The sequence below is a fragment of the Nuphar pumila genome, chromosome 17 (genome assembly GCF_984573655.1).
Source record: "Nuphar pumila chromosome 17, dmNupPumi1.hap1.1, whole genome shotgun sequence".
NCBI lineage: Eukaryota > Viridiplantae > Streptophyta > Magnoliopsida > Nymphaeales > Nymphaeaceae > Nuphar > Nuphar pumila.
This window is the reverse complement of record NC_143265.1, coordinates 10,927,278-10,942,524: the sequence shown is the minus strand read 5'-3', so window position 1 is coordinate 10,942,524 and position 15,247 is coordinate 10,927,278. Positions and strand designations below refer to the sequence as shown.

The window sequence follows — 15,247 nt, the reverse complement described above, 5'->3', positions numbered from 1 at the left end:
TATTAAAAAATCATTATTTGGTTTTGAAAAAAGTGAATCATGAGTTTTTCATAAAAATGATTTTGAAAAACATGTTTAAATAGGTTTTCTTTGTTGGTTCATATTAGATTTAGTCATAACTTAATTATTATTGGTGATATTCATAAGTTAATCCATATTGTATCTGATTAAATCTAAAATATTGAGATTTCAAAGGTTTCATGGATTCAAAAAGATTTTTAACAAAAACATTTTCTGAGAAACCTAAGGTTGTGATGACTGATATGTTATTCCTTACCCATTTCATAAATAAATCAATATCTCTTTGAATATAAGTCTAAAAAATCTATATAAAAATACTAGGTTAATCTATGCATCTTGCTCTTAATTTTAGAATCTTGTTTTACCTGATTTGAATTCGTATTGAGAAGAAACATTCATTTTAACAAAGCTCTAGTTTCTGGTTATAAGACCTTTTTACCTAATTCTGATAAAAGTTATAAACGCCCAAGCCAAACTACTTTGAATATTTTATACAAATTTTGAGTGAATTCTAATATATAACAAGAGACTGTGTAGCAAGGGTTTTGATAAAAATGTTTTATATAAATTCTAAAAAAAATATTAATCTGACATAAATATTATAGTTTACAGATTTTAGCTTGAAACTCTGTTAGAATGTGGTTCCGTAAATTATTTTTAATTATTTCGGTACTCATTATTTTTTAGATCAGTTTATTGGGTTGTATTCTTGATAGATATAGGCATCCATGGTAAAAGTATCATTATTTGTTATAGGATATGTTATTTTTGACCGTTTTTATAAAAATGGGTCATCAAGGATCTGAATTTCCTTGATGACTTCTGCTTGTAATTAATTAGTAAACGTGTTTGGATCTTATGGTTTTAATATTTTCTGATATATACTGCATATTATCAGTGTTAATAGACCTTATTGAATCATAAACAAAGTGATAAACATTTAGAAAGATCTGAGCTTGAATTTATGTAAGTTATAATTGAAAGGTATTACCAAATCTTGATTATCTTGTAAATCAATTATTTTGGTTGACTCCAAAAGAGTGTACCTTTATTTATATAATTATGTTCAACATGTTTAGCTTATTTAATATTTGAATTCATGCTTGATATAATGAAGATTTAATTATTTGTATTTGAGAGAATCAAAACCCTGATTTCTCATAAATCGATTTAGGGTTTTGAGCTCTTTCTTAGATTTCGATTCTTCCAAAAGCATATATTGTTGAAATATAATTTTTCCAAGTTTTGTACAATATGAACTAAATTAAATTATGCATATTTACATCGTTCAATCATGGCTATAATTGAATATAATTAAAAATATATAAGTCTTTTTTATTTGGGCTTATGAGAGCCTTGCTTGAACGATGTAAATATCAAAATATATATGTTTTTGGTTATGAGTTAGTTGTAGTGGATTCATTGATTCAATCTGTTATCATGTATATTTTAATTTGGTCTGATATAATTTTAGTGTTGAAAAATTAAGACATTAATTGGAGTCATGTTGATTTTCTCAATGAGAGTTTATGGGAGCGCTTGTCGAGAAAGTCAGGTTTATGGCTTTAATTATATTTTGATATTTTTTCTAAACTTTTCACAAATTCAGTTTTAAATCATATCAGATCTAATATAAATATTTATGATAGAAATAAAAGTAGATTAGATTGCAATTGGTAAGTTATAGTTGTGGTGTGAGGATGCCTTGTTTCTGAGAAAAAAGGCTCCTACACATTGTATTTGAGATTTATGAGTAAATTCATTTATAACAGCTTAAATGTGTTTATTTTTATGATAAATTGAGCATGAGCATGAGCATGATTATATCTGCAAAGCATGTGAAAAGATGAATATGGACATGTTGATTGTATTGTGAATTGGCAACATATTTTGGTTGTGTGGTTTCGGGCTACTCTAGCCACATGACCTAAATAATTTAATAGTGATGTTAGAATTGTGGTTCTGAGATTGATTCATATTTGTCATATTGATGCATGCTTATTTTTTAATATTGAAATTATGTGATACTGCATGACTAAATTGTTGAATATCATATTGACATGATTCCTAACTTATGAGAATGCATGTTATGCTTTGAGATATAGTATTTGTGAAATGCATGTAAGATGATATAAATCCCGTAGTGTTGCATGGGCACTTTGAGTGCTCAGTAAAATAATAATTTATGATTTCGAAAAAGGAACAGTAAGATGACAATGCACTAGGCTAAATGGTAGATGCATTTACCTTTGAACTAATTAATAAAGATAACCTTGTGATATATTTTTTGGTATGCCTTTACCAAGGTATGCTGAATCAGAAGGGCTAATAGTCTACCTTAGAGAGGGTAGGCGGTATGAAACCCTCTAGGCCCTATTCTTTCTTATTATGTTGCGATGGGCAATGCCTCGAAGGTCCTACAACTCAGAGAATTTAGGGGGACCAGAACTGTCTCTTATATCCTAGGCGGGCATGTCCTTGGTACTTCTACAAAAGTGAGTGATCATGATCATCGTTGTGTCACGAAACCATGCCCCCAGGTAGATTCTCTCTGAGCATGCCGCTACCTTTCATGGCATAACTTTGCTCTTGGGGGAGACGACTTAGTCGGCTATTCAAGAAATTAAAATATGTGGCATAATAAACACATGAATAGTCTAGTCTATTTCGTGTCAGTTCTACGCATACTCGATAGGCATTTGGTAATCAAGTGGAATATAAAATACTTGCTCACTTTACTTTTCTGCACGCTTGGTTATGTTCATATGATTATGTAGATTCATGCATATTATTGAATGCCTTAGTTTTAATTATAATACAGTTATGTATGCTTGAAATTATTATATTATGCTTCTTTACATTTGTAGAATCGAATGCATGGACTTCCTGTTTAGTTGATCTTGTCCAGTCTCCTCATCTATTGGATTAAGAGATAAACCCATAACTTGATGCGATTGATCATAGGAAACTCGGTTCCTAACGTATCGATAAACCCCATCCCTTGGTTGGTCCTACCTTCTCCTTCTTTCCTCTTCTCTCAAAACACAACACTCTCTTCTCTCTCTTTCCTTCCCTTATCTCTCTCACTCTCTCAAAACCACGATTTTGAGAGAGAAAGCTCCACGCTCTTTTTATAAGGGGGATTTCACCTAGATCTGGACCTAGGTGACGTCCCTCTAGGAAAGCCTCTTAGGAAATTACGTTTTTCCTAAATGAGCTTCCCATCTAGCCTTTTCTAATTTTTTATTCCTTTAGTAACTTACTATTTAAGCTTCTTATTTACTTAGCTTTATAATTAAGCTTTTTAAGTTAAGTTACATAATTAAGCTTTTTAAACTAAACAATTTAAGACACTTAGTTAGGTGTGGACCACGGGTTATTTCCAAGTATCCATGATCCACTTAGGGTCCAAAGCCTGCACGAACCTCTATATGCATTTAAAATAATGTTTATGTATTATTTTTCACAAAAATTATTTAAAATGATAAAAAATTTATTTTATTTTAAAAGCTAAAAAGTTATGATGTTTTACATCCCTTCTCCCTTAAAAGAATTTTGTCTACAAAATTAGAACATATCGAATAAATGTGGGTAATGCTCATGCATGTTGTTCTCAGGCTCCCAGATGCATTCTTCGAATATGTGGTGCTACCATTACACTTTTATCAACGAAATTGTCTTGCCTCAAAGCACCTTTATCTGGTGATCAACAATCTTCAACGATCACTCTTCTGTTGTCAAATCTGGTTGTACTTCGATTGTCTCATACTGAATAACTTGTGAAGGGTCTGGTATGTATTTTCTCAACATCATGATGTGAAACATGTTGTGAATATGCAAAAATTGAAGTGGAAGTGTCACTTGATACGTCAATTCACCATTATGCTCAAGCATCTCAAAAGGTCACATGTATCAAGGACTAAGTTTTTCCTTTTTTCTGAACCTGAAAACATTTTTTTAAGGTGACATCTATATATTCCAAAATTTTTATGATGCCCAATCTCTAATGTTTTCACCAAGTATACAGGTACGAGAATCAAACACCCCACCACTGGATAGCAGAACCAATTCTATTATAAATAGGGACTCAACCCTATGATTTGAGACATCTGGAAATTCTACACCAATATGTTGATTCTGCATAAATACGTCTAATCAATGCTACCAATATGTTATCTTGAAGCTATTGACAATGCGCATATCTATGAAGGTGCTACAAACATAATACGCGCTTAAACGATAAATGAACCTACGAGTTAAAAAAAGTATTTTTCCCAGATCCCTAGTCTACTTACTTCAATTCTATTTGATATTTGGATTAGGTGTTTATACATGATTATTCTTTTGTTTTGCATATTACAATCGATGACAAAGCAATTTAAGCTATGAGGATTAAGGACACTTGTTTCATGTTTACCTTCTCTCAAGATGAAGGACAGTCAAAGCTTGTAACGACGTCTCTACGTTTAAAGAAAAATTCAAGTAAATCTCATCCTCCTACATTTAAATTTATTCATCTACAATTTTTTGGCGACCGTGATAGGACACCATAATTTTTATTAATCTTTCATAGCCAGAATTGCATTTCAAGAAAACCTTGACAAAATTATTTTTTTGTTTTCTGACTCTATCGGACGACAATCCCTGTTTTGTCATCTGCTGGACTTCAGTCATCTAACAGCGTCATCTAGTGATAGCGTCGTCTGCTAGTCACTGTTTGCAGACTCGCGCATCTATAAAATACCTATTTGGTTATCTACACATTTAGTCATCCGCTACAGATTAGTCATTTAGCAACAACGTCATCCGCTGGTTACTATTTATAAACTCACGAATCTATAAAATACCTGTCTAGTCATCTGTCATGTTTGGTCATTCATCGACCTTTAGTCGTCCGGCTTCTGCCATCTGGCAATGCCTTCTAGCAAGTTTTGCCAAACAATGCATTCTCTTACAGCGTCGTCTAGTAACCTTTGGTCATCTAACAAACCTATTTTTTGTGTGCTTGGCCATTTTCTTCCAGATAGCATCGTCCACTGACCAATAACACCATTCATTGATTGATAGCACCATCTTGCAGATCCTCAAATTTGCAGGTTTTGTCATCCATTGATAGGCAGTGCCATTTGTAGATCCTCATATCTACAGACTCTACCATCCGCTAACAAGCAAGGTCGTCTGCAGACCCTCATGCTTGCAACCATCTTTTACTTCCTTCTGAAAATTTATTTTGCTTATGAATAAGTTGTTTTACATTAGTTACATGCATCAACTTTAGGTTTTAGGTTTTTCTCACAATTTCATAGACCCTTGATGGAAAAAATGCATGCTCACGTAGAAAATAAAAAAATATAACCTCTAGCAAGTTAGGGCTTGTGTGAGACATTGTTTGATTCTCATCGTGTACTCCTTATTTTCTTTCTCTCTCCTAGGAGAAGAGCCATCTTTTATTACAATTTTTTTAAAATCTCGTCTTATTATTTGAATCTTCGAATCCCCCCACTAGTATCTTTTACTTGTTAGCTGGGGTATATCGCTGGCAGTACCATTAGAGCTAGATTCTCCATACTAGTACGCTTAAGTTGTTAGCTGGTGTATATTGGTGTGGACCCGGAAGAGAGCCCAAAAACTCTAGAATCCAAAGATACTTCGTGGATAAAACCGTTCTAGGGTACCCCAAGTATTTTTGAAATCTCTCATTAAATATTTGAGCTTGTGTGAATAATTGTTAGGGGTATAATGCATACCCGATACAAAGCCCACTAATGTAAAATTCAATTCATCTTGGAGGAACTACCTCTGGAGAATCCTACCTATGGGATGTCACCCCATATGATGTAAAACATCATATTCGATGAAGATCTAGATGAAATGACCCACACTGACGTTGTTGATGAGTCTATGGATGATCGAAAAAGAGGAAAGGCTCTGATGCTTCCCAAGTCTATCTCATGTCAGTGCCTCCATCGATCTCGTAAAGTCCCTCATGCGGGTTATGAGATAGGTATTTCTGGCATGGATGAGTGTACCAAAAGATGAGTCAACAAGACATCGCATTTCAAAATTAGATCTGAAGAATGACACTTCCAGCGGTCTCAAAAAGTCCCTCACACGGGTTACAAAATGGATAGCTCTAGCACAGGTGAGTCTACCGGGAGACAAACCGTTAGGACCCCGTATTTCAAAGCCCGGTCCAAGGAAGACGATATGTTAGCACAAGCTAGAGGGAAGATGGAGAAGATGGAGGAAAAGATGAAAGAGATGAAGAAATAGTTGAGACAGGAGTAGGAATGAGCCGAGAGGAGAACCCGAAGAGCCTAAGAGTCAGAATATGAAAGGAGTCGATTAGATAGAGAGGCCAAGAGAAGAAACAAACAGACTCCAGAGCCATGAGAGGAGTACAGTCGATGGTCAAGTGTTTGACCTGGAGTGAAGAGTCTACAGATCTAGGCTGACCCATCATGTGCAAACCATGTCGTTCAAATCAGATAAAAAGATCAGAGCACTGGAAGACATGGTCCAAAACTTAACATCAAGAATGAGATATATAGATATGTACCGGAGAAAATACCCAATGGATGACTTTTTATCTGATGAGTATGAGGACGATGGTGATACGCCTCTCAATTTTCTAAAGTTCAGCGACAAAAGGTGACTCAAGGACTCACTTGTCCTTGTTCATGAGCAATATAGTCAAACATCAAAACAATGATAGGAGGCTGATTAATTTATTCTCCTGAAGCCTAAAAGAAAGGCTTTGGAATGGTTTGTCACACAACCTTCAAAACATCATAGGGTTTAAGCATATGATCAATATGTTCATGGAGAGGTTCAAATTTAAAATATATATACATATAAGGTAATATACAAAAATATGTATTTCATGTATAAATAACTTGAAATGTTTTTACAAGAGTCTACTCGTGTCCAGCTCGTCTCATTCAAGGACGAGCTTGAGCTTGGTTCAGCTAAACATAAGCATGAGTTGAGTCATGAGTTCAATCCACTAGTAAACAAATCGAGCCCTAGCATGCTCAGTTCGGTTCGTTTACCCACCTCATACATAAATAATTTACAGCAACAAAGTTGCTTGGAATGTGGAAATTAAAGATGCTAGGTTCCTATTATAAAAAGAAAAATAAAGTTTTAAAAAAGGCTAAACTTTATATTAGGTTTAATTACTTGCAACTATCAGACGTGCAGTTCCAGTTCCGCTCTAGGGCTGAGTAAAGCTCCAACAGGGAATGAAAGCTCAAAAGGAAATCAAAGAAGAATGGTAGCATCTTTGAAATGTAGGCAATCTTTCTTGTTTTTCACAGGAAAGGTATCTTTGAAAGTTAGGTATTTTTTTTTTGACAGGAAAGTTAGGTAATCTTAGTTGCATATAAACATACAAAAACCATGATGCCTTCTGCATAGGACCCTTTGTTTGATAATGGCTCCATTGTACCAAGTCCTCCTTGTGCTTTCTGTTGTGTTGCTTGCCAACCAAGGCTTTGTTCGTTCCTTTGATTCAGAAGATGAGGTCACATTTTTGCCAGGTTACGAGAGGGACCCCTCCCATTTGAGTTGTACACAGGGTAAGGAGAAGCCATGTTTAACGAGGGAAATTAATCTTCTCATTTGTTGTTCTCTCAAGAAAATCTTCTCATTTGCACTTTTAGTGTCGGACAAAACGTCCATTGTTTGTCGGGACCCGCCGCTGATCGCGCAAAGCGGCGGGCGCGCTTTCAAGGGAAAAACACCTTTTTTTAGGAGGTCGCGACCGCTGCTAAAGATCGTTTTCAGCCCAGATGGCGTGTCCGACATCTTGTCCGTCCACTGTTACAAGTTTTCCCTCTTCTAAGTATTCAAACCACAAGAAAGTGCAATGCTAAGTGCTTACCAGATGCTCCCATTACTGCTTTTTGAAGAGATACCCCTGACCTGATCTGCAAGTTAAAGCCAAGTGACAGTGATGACTTTTTTTTTTTTCAGGTACATCACGGTTAATGAGACAACTCAAGATAACCTGTTTTACTACTTTGTCAAGTCACAGAGAAACCCTGTGGAGGACCCTCTCATTCTATGGATAACAGGAGGGCCAGGCTGCTCAGGCTTTAGTGGGCTCGTCTTCGAAATTGGTAAGAACTATGTTCCCCTTATCATGACCCTGGATTTACTAGCTGCTCAGTGGCCAGTAGGGGTGGCAAAATCTGACCGGACCCGCCAACCCGCTTCTTAGCCGGGTTAGGGTTTGGCTTAAACGGGTTCGTGTCGTAAATGGGTTGACCCGCCTAACCCGTTTATTAAATGGGTCATGTTCGTGTTAGGGGTATGCCAACCCATTTGACCCGTTTAATAAACAGGTTAGGCAGGCGGGTCAACCCGTTTACACGAACCCGTCAACCCGCAACCCGTTTATATATATATATATATATATATATATATATATATATATATATATATATATATATATATATATATATATATATATATATAACCCTAACTCCTAACTTTACACTTTAGTCACCTACTTAACTCCTTCCTACCCAGCCGAGAGCCCGCGACCTCTCCTCTCCAGTGGTGGTGTGAGCCTGTGTGGTTATCGTGTCTATGTTATCGGGTCAACTCGTTTAATAAATGGGTCGCCGTGTCGTCTTGACCCGACCCGTTTATTAAACGGGTTAACCATATGTCGTGTCGGGTTACCCGTTTAATAAATGGGTTGTGTTCGTGTTTGCCACATCCGACCCGTTTAATAAACGGGTCATGTTCGTGTTGAGGTATTCTGACCCGCCAACCCGACCCGACCCGACCCGATTGCCACCTCTAGTGGCCAGTCAACAACGTTTGGGTATGACCCGATCCTCAGCCGTACTGGAACTGGTCGGATCAGGGTTTGGTTACAAAGAAAGAAATCCGATTAACTATCCAGGTCGAACCTAAAGTCTGATTATTAATTGGGTCGGGTATGATTTATGAAATTTTTTGCCAAACTTGAGACACACTCAAGTTCTGCTTAAGATACAAAAAATTTTAATGTAAAAAACTTAAAAACTATTATTTTACTTGGTAAGAACCAAGTCTGGTTTATGTAATCCTTATTAGTTTCAAGTATGATTCTTCTTATGAAAGATTGTGTCAAATTTAAATCGAGACCTCGTACCAGCACCTCTTAGTCAGATCTAAGTTTGGATTCACCAATTTTTGCAGGGATCCGACCCGTTGACCCCTAGTCAGCAGCAACCAATGCACTCCATAGTGCACTTCTCTCACGTCTATGTAGGCAAGTTCAGGAGGCCACTGTCACAAGGACACGCCATTTTTGTCCTTGGTATCTACAATACAGGAACATGTCATGTGACATATGCTCATGACACGTACGAGCAGTATATTTATTGTTTAACAAAATTTTAGTAGTTTCATAATATTTCAATAACAAATATATTTTTATATAACTAAATATTAAATAAAAAAATTTCTTTGTATATGGTATCTCGTTTATCATTTATTTTTCAATATACTTTGACCATCAATCACATTGCACCTGATCTGCAATATACTTTGACCATCAAGCTCTCGGGTTGGGTCGGAGATCAGATCTTAATCTGGCACATTACTTCCTAACATGGATCATTAGAAAAGTCAGAATGCGCTTTCTGGTTCAGATTCGCATTAAAGCTGGTCCGTTTATCATTTTACATGTAAAAAGCCTTTTCTTATTGGATTCAGTATTGCCATATATTGGTTCCAGATTCAATCCTGTCTCATTTGATGTCATTCGGATCTGGACTCAATTTGGATCTGTTGTATGCATTTTTAAGTTCTGACTTAGATCTAGCAGGATTTGAATTCCTACCCAAAATGGACCATACATATGAGGGCTCGTTCAAAGGCTGACCACCAATTAAGACATCGATGCTATCTCCATCGCCCAGAACTACTTTTTTAGTGTGAAATCTGGATGGATTGTGGGTGTCCGGATCCGGCAGGTCCATTCCTCTTATTGTGGATATCAGGTCCAATGGGCATGATCTATGTCAGGAAGATATGGGTATGGGTATGACCTGAAATGCAAATTCAAAATTTGTTGCAGGGTATATATGACAACACATATCGATTTTTTTTTTTAATCGATAAAATTTTATTATTTTAATATGTTAACAAAGAAAAATGTAAATAATATTAAAAAATATTTAAATAGTATTAAAAAATATTAAAATAATTTCTGCACTTGTCAAAGTTGTGTCATCGTGTCATAGTGAGTCCCACTTGTGTCATCCATAACATGACTTCTAAATGGCGTGTCGATGTGCCATAGGTATGACCCAATAGGCAACATGGTATTGAACATAAGTGAAAGAGGGCCCAAACTAGGGTTACCGGAAAGGACAAATGTTGTCAGTATGGATATGGGCCCTGATTTGTTTCGTCAACGATTCAGGTGAATCGGCAGATACCGATACTCAAGTGAATCGTTCTGAGTCGGCCAAAAAATAATTAAAAATTATTACGTGTGTCAATCAGGTGACATATGTTAAAGCTATTAAAATAATATTAAAAATAATTTTAAGTATTTTTTACATTTATTAAAAAAATAACCGATTCAAGGGTGAAGTGTATCAATTTTCTGCTGATAGGGTAAGTATCAGCTGATATTGGGAGGAAGGGAAACACTATTCCTTAAAAATTATTTCCAAAACGAGCAAAACTGCCATCTTTGAAACTTTTGGAGAACAACAAAAAATTTACAGGAAATGTGTTTCCTATGGGAAATGTATTTTCCATCCGAATGGAAACTTCCATGTGTTTTCGTTTTGCAGAACTCAAGTTTATCATATTTATTTTTATTTATTTATTATGTTATTAAAGTTTTTCTTCTTATTAAACGATTTCCATTCGTTTCTTGGTTGATTCCCAATTCGTTTATCGATCCGCGTTTCACATGTACTAAAAAAAAAACGATTCACTTTTTCATTTTCCTTCTAGCCAACGGGCCAAACTCTAACTTGATTTTCTATTCTTTATTTTTAATTGATTTGGCATAAATTTATGTTTTTGATGATATAATACATATTTTTTTATTAATATACATGCATTATCACGTGTGCATGGGCATGCTCTATAATACGAATATACGTACCATAAAAGATTTAAGGCTATCACCAAAGTAATCTAAGTTTTGTTGATTGAAGGTTCTTTGGACCTTGTTGATATTGAGATTTGGTATTATGATTGTGTATGACTTTATGAAACAATGATTCTACCCAAAAGTAGGTTATTGTATTTCAAATTCACATTGGGTGTAATAGTAGATATATATATCAATCCATGAAGTATATTTGTATCAAAAGATACAGTGTTGAATTGCCTATGGTTACATAATCAGATAGTGTCACCAATTAAAGTTATTTTTTTAAGAATTGAGTAGGCGAAGCAGCTCAGAGTATTATTGTTTTCACCAAAGTAAAACGATAATGACTCTATTATACTTGCCTTAGAAAATATGAATAATAAAGAGTCTCATATTTACTTTTTTGATATGACTCTCGTATAAAGCGATTAATCTTTCACTTATACAAAGAATAGCATATCCGAATAGAAGGTTGTCTATGAAAAGTAGGAGCGCTTAGAAGGTTGTTTTTGATAAGTGAGAGTGCTCAAATTAATAATCTTAGACGGATGCTTTTGCAATCGCGAGTGACTAAAAATATTCGAAGTGTCATCTCTCATTGTAGGACACTGAAAGAATTTCTAAAAATTATTGCGGCAAAAATTATTAATTTAAACGAGATTTCATCTCATACTATATAGATTATAAACTTCATTTCTGCTTTTGGTATAGTCGACTATGTTGATAAGCCACTAAAGATCTTATGTGATAATAAAGTTGTCATGTCCTTCTCAAATAACAACAAGAGATTCACCTCATATCAACACATGGAGTTAAAGTATTTTGTTAAATAAAGGATTGAGAATTATTTAGTGTGTATTGATACAATCGATACAAATAAAATAACTTTGGATCCTCTTATTAAAAAGCTAGCACCGAGATTATATTCCCAACATATAATGAGGATGTGTTTATTTGATTCCTTTTGATGTATGATAATACATTATGATTATATGTGATCATATTTATGAAACTAAATTGATTTTTTATGATTTTGTGCATCATTGATTATGTATAAAGTGTCTCTCATTTTGTGAAAAAAATAGAAGAATAATAATATTAAAATGACCAATAGAATGGGTTAGAGATCAACCCATTCATAAAGGTATTCTTAACATGCTAAATACTGAAAATGAATAATACTATAGTACATGAAAATATGACATCTTATATATAGGTGTTCATCTCCATGACTCGTATAATTCATTTTTGTGATATTAGTATGTGAACCCACATGAAAATTAAATTCAGATAATGGTGAAGAACCTTAATTATGTGTTTTTCCATGTCAATGGGTCAAGTGAGAGAATGTTGAATTTTGGATCAAATCAAATTCAACCTGAATGTAACTCATATTGACATTGGCACATCAAGGAACATACATGGATGAGGCTTTTGGGTTTTGTAGGGTTTCGCCCATTAGGGACCTTCATTAGTGCCCATTATGAATACATTATGAACCTATTATGGGCATTTCTCAAATCTTTTTATAAATAAGATAAATCCATGGTAGCATAATGAGGACATACATGGTTGTCGAGTGCTACATTCGTGTGTGATTTTTTTTTTTTTGGATTCAAGGGTCCTTCTCACCTCCCGACATTCTGGCCTAGATTCATTAAAAGGCATCGATTGACTGAAAAGAATGTCGACCACTCCGCATCTATCAAAGCACCGTTTGGATTGTTCAAAGGCAGTATTTGGTAAGTGACTTTCTCGTGATCCACTTTATCCTAACAAAAGAGTCACTTACGGTGTGTTTGAATGCCTCCGATCTTTTTTTATTTTAGAGAGAATGCTTTGGATTTCAATCGACCTTTCTTAGTTGGGTTTCAAATCCATGGCACTTTCTTTTATATTTGACGAAAGGGAGGCTCCCAAATCCGACGTAACCTTGCCTGTCACATATCAGATCCTGCAAAGGCCATCAGTATGATTCAAGGAAAATTGATGGTGAAAAAGAAGGTTTCACTGTCTTCCCAAAAATCGCTCTAGCCACTTGGACAACTAGATGTGACTACTCATATAAAGTTTTGGTAAGCATTTTTGAAATAAAAAAGTAACCTACTAATATCGTAGTAAACTGATTCTTGAACAGGTCCTCTACGTTTTAAAGTGGAGAAGTACAATGGGAGCTTGCCAACTTTGGTGTTCAACCCTTATTCATTTACGAAGGTCAGCAATTCAGTAATTTGTAATTTTATTTTTTTGAAAGGCAAGCTAGGGTTAGGCAGGCCCCAGTTAATAAACAATATCGTTGGGATTTGAACTTGCAACGTAGGTGCACTAGCTGCTCTTAGCAGACAAGTGCCCCCTCCTCCCCCATTGGCATTTCTTGATAGAGTGAGAATCAAGTGCAATCAACCCCAGAGATGGATCAAGTAAAATGTTTTATGAAAGACGAAATGGTGACACCTGTTCTGCACGGTGGGGGACACTAGCTGCTTCGTAACAGGTGTTACACCTGTCTTCTGCTATATTTTCACCAATGACGTTTGTTGAAACAGTATTTTTTACTTGATCCACTCATTCTCGAGTTCTCCAATCCTTTCATTTTCACTCTCTTATCAATTAACTAATTGGAGTTTTTTTCTTATCCAGAATGCTAGCATTATCTTCATAGATTCACCAGTTGGTACAGGGTTTTCATATTCATTAACAGCAGAAGGATATCAACATGGAGACTACAGGACAGTCGATGGAGCCTACACGTTTTTGACAAAGGCAAGTGTTTCACATCTTCCCCTTATATAAGGCACTGCCTGCTTAATTAAAATAACATGCAGTACAACTGAAATCGCCCAAAGGGCTCCACGTACCTTTTGTTTTTTTTTTTAAGGCAAGCTAGGGTTAGGCAGACCCCTACCAGATATCTCTTAAGCCCCATGTGGCAGAGGGATTCGAACCTGGGCCTTCAGCTTGGCACAGGACCCGGCTTACCACATGGGATACCACCTTGCTGGTAAGGGCTCCACATACCTGGCTAGGTGGGTTGGCTTAAAATGTTCAAGTTTAACAATGTTGGATATTCAAGGTGTACGTTCTTTGCCGCAAGGTCGAAGCTAAGGGGGAATTGTTAGGGAGTTTTGCACCATGGACACCGAATCAAGACAATGGTCAGCATGCCGCCTATCGGCCTGTAATTCCATACTTCTTTGTGCTAAATGCATTCTAAGGCATATGAGTGCAGTTTAGACTTGAAACAAATACTGAGATGAATCAGAACAGGAAGTGTTATCAACAGAATCAGATAGGAACTGAAGTGGACCTGTAAAGGCTAGAATAGAGAAACTAAACTGGGTCCAGTCATTACTGCCATAACTAAACATGAACCTAGACCATTTAACCAGCAGAACTTGGACCTTGGAACATTAGACCTGCGTCCAATACAATCGGCTGGGTCCACGAAGATGGTGACATATTCATTATACCGCAGGAAGTGAGGGACTTTTTGTATAGCTGTAATAGAGTTGTACGAAACCCAAATTTAATTTTAACCACATAGCTCATCTTTTGGCTAAGTCAGCCAAGGAGGGATTCAAAAATGTTGGAAGGATCATCCCGAAGATGGTCTCCTTACTGGGGAGATATATGAACTCTGTAATTATTATTTTTCATTGAAGGGTCTGCCTAATCCCAGCTTGCCTTTAAAAAAAAAATTTGTTGACCGATTCGTTACCAATTATATTCCTAGTTAGATTATGCACAAATTTTGATGATTTTGGAAAATGATAATAGAATGTACAAGGTCTACAATTAAGTATGTGAACACTAAAATATCAAACAGTATTGCCTCTAGCTTGGCTAAATTGAGATAGAGGTAGGCTATAATTTGTCTATTACACGATCCTAAATTCTTTCCTATTTGCCTATAGTTTGCACAATTGTGTTGTGTTTTCTTGTTCTTTTTTTTTTTCAAAACAACACACTATGAATTTTTATATTTTTTAATCAATTAAAATCTATAACCCTCCTAAGGACGCAGATCACTTAATGGACCTGCCTCCCTACAGGGTAAACCCGGGTAGTCCACCATTACCCATGCCTTATCGGAACTGACCGCTTGATATT

General features: G+C 35.7%; 1 long non-coding RNA gene across 2 annotated transcripts in view; it reads left to right on the top strand.

Annotated features, from left to right (window-relative positions):
- Positions 1-13,335, top strand: part of LOC149811620 (uncharacterized) — a 33,933-nt gene extending 20,598 nt beyond the window's left edge. The window contains exons 2-3 of one of the 2 annotated variants that reach the window (XR_016428527.1): positions 7,999-8,144; positions 13,275-13,335. This is a non-coding gene — a long non-coding RNA (uncharacterized LOC149811620). Of the gene's footprint in view, positions 1-7,998; positions 8,145-9,216; positions 9,352-13,274 lie in introns of those variants that run through there. The other variant, XR_016428526.1, reaches the window with a different exon arrangement.
- Positions 13,336-15,247: the final 1,912 nt, after the last annotated feature.